Source organism: Nannospalax galili, unplaced genomic scaffold (genome assembly GCF_000622305.1).
Source record: "Nannospalax galili isolate Female #2095 unplaced genomic scaffold, S.galili_v1.0 scaffold860, whole genome shotgun sequence".
Classification (NCBI taxonomy): domain Eukaryota; kingdom Metazoa; phylum Chordata; class Mammalia; order Rodentia; family Spalacidae; genus Nannospalax; species Nannospalax galili.
Window position 1 is genome coordinate 207,067 of NW_008345455.1, and position 2,847 is coordinate 209,913.

Genomic DNA, 2,847 nt, shown 5'->3' on the forward strand with positions numbered 1-2,847 from the left:
TTCTTCCAAAATATGACATGAATCAGTGTTAAAATTTAATGGTTTTTCTTCATCCATTCTTCTCTCTGGATTTACCCCACCTCTTCCCAACTGTTGATGTCATGTTCAGACATATGAGCTGATGTCATTACCTGAAATATATCATCCAGCCATCTCCCTGGGTTCTCCTATGTCATTCCTGTTTTCCAAAACCCTAGATTTCATTTTCTTCCTTGTAATAGTTTTAGCTTTGTTCTATACATTCATAGACTCTACCTCTGCCTGAGCATTAACCATTAACCCAGCACTATAGTTCTGATACCCCTCCATGATTGTTATACACTTAGAAATTATCACACCACAGTCATCACATTTTACTGTAACTTTTGCTGTGTTTCCCAAAAGAGGTGGTGACTATGGTGGATTTTGGAGATTTCATTAGCAAATGAAATTTCAGCATTCAATGTGAATAACTGGGAAAATTTTATGGATTGTGTTAGGCTCTGTTGTGGGAGGTTATATGAGACCCAGGGCTAATAGCTTAAAATAGAGAGTGCATTCCTGGCATTGGGATTTTACTTTGCTAACCCACGGTGTCTAGAAGGGAAACCTTCAGTAGCTTCTATAGTGGTAGTTCATTCTACAGGCCTTTAGTGTGAGTTGTCACCCCAGAGTCCCTCCTCTGTCCTGACCTCTCATTCTCCAGTATGTTTAACCCTTCATACCCTGTTATTCCCTCTTCCCCTTTCTATCACTGCATTCAACCTCTTTTTCCAAAAAAAACCCCAGTGACCGTTAGTCTCTTGCCCTCTTGGGATTTCAAATTGAATAATACATAGCTAAGATTTTAAAGCTAGCATCCAACTATGAGAGAACATGCCACATTCGTCTATCTGGGTCTAGGTCACTTCATTCAGAATCATTCATTCCAATTCTATCCATTTACTTTGGAATTTCATAATTTCATTGTCTTTAAGGGCTGAATAATATTCCACTTTGTAAACTTACCACACCTTCATTATCCATTCGTCAGTTGATGGACATCTAGGTTATTTCCAATTCTTGTCTAATATGAAAAGAGCAGCAATGAACATGGATGATCAGGATCTGTGCAATAGGATACAGAGTTCTTGATAAGACGAAATTGCTAAACTGAAGCATACAAAGACTAAGGCATTAAGGCCCACATATTCTCAAAGAACCGATCTAGAACATATCTACATACTTTATAGTAAAGGAAACCAACAAAGACAAGGGTTAAAAAATAAGACATGATAAATAGCCCATAAAATATAGTTCAAATAACTTAGTAAAGCTGATTTCCTTTTGAACTTTAAAATACATTCGTATGTATTTTATAAGTTGAAATCAAGCATTCAGATTGTGAAACAGGATTAAAAGGACTTTTAGAGATGAGATTGTTTTATTGTTGGTTGTAATTGGGGATTGAAAAGTGGTTCATGGAAATTCCAGGTAAGTACTCTACCAGTAAGTTAAAACCCTAGTACTATATTTATTTTTATTTTGAGACCAGGTCTTTGTTACTGAGTCATCCAAACAGGTGTTGACTTCACTCTGTAGCCCAGGCGGGCCTGGGACATGAAAATCTCCTGTCTCGATCTCCAGAATACCTGGGATCATAGGTCTGTGCAACTTTGTTTACCTGATATTTTTATAATTATTGCAAAGACAGATATTATAGGAAAATAAAGGTACTTTTTACATCTAAGGTTAATTTATTTACCTTTAGAGTAACGAGACCAGAAATTCCTCCTTTTCCTCTCTGGGGCCCATTTGCTGACACTATAGAATAGCTGTGACTGTGTCTCTCCAAGGGGAGATGGGCAGGCGTTCCAACAGCCTCTGCAGAAACTGAGGGCTCCTGTCCTTACGGAGGCTCTTCTGTAAGGCAGTGTGAGAGCATATGTAGGCAACACTTCCCTGCTGAAACCACGCTGGGAACTGGCACCTGAGGATCTGGAACCATGCCATTGCCTTGGCTAGAGCAGTCAGTGGGAGTAACGGGATGAACATCTGTTGTCCTTGACAAAGAGGGCTCATGTTTTACAAGGGTCCATGAGACTGAAGAACTCCCATTTAGAAGTCAACAGTAAAATCCCAAGCCTCCTGAAGTCCTCAAAGATCTACCATTGGTTGCTGTAAAGACAGCTGATATAAGCTCTACACACATTTGGGGGAAAACATGCTTGTTTTCCCCAAGGCAAATATTCACTGGAAACATTTCAGGTATGAAAACATTCCTAGGTCTTGTTTATGAGTAAAGCTGCCAGTTCTCAGAGCAGTTGTATGATTGCATCCCCTCCAGACTAAGCCACGGTCTCTCCCTTATCCCGAAACTGAACCCACAAATGTTGTTTTCCATCTTTTAGTTTTAGCTGCATCAGTCAGTATATACAAATATCTTGTAATTTTTAAACATTTTACTTTGAAATAAATTCAAATTATGAGAAATTTTCATAATGGTATAAATAATTATTATGGGCATTTAAGCTGTATTTTCCCTTTTTAAGTTTTTAACTGTCATTGTTCCTTTTTTCTCACTGTTTCTTTCAAATATCTGAAGGATTTTGAAATGTCCTTACTAGTACCGTTCCTGTATATTTCCTTAGGTCAAGAATAACCAATTTCCAGAATTAAACACCAAAACAAGTGAACATTGATACGTAACTTCTTCACATCTGGAATCTTAATATTACACTAGGGTTGATGTCCTTGTAGACATAAGGTAAAACCCATGATCAACAAGATTAGTCTCAACCTTCTTTATTTCCATTTATCTGAATTCAACTCTCAAGCCCTTATTTTATAACCTTACTATTTCTGGAAATCAGTAAATTCTTTTGTAGA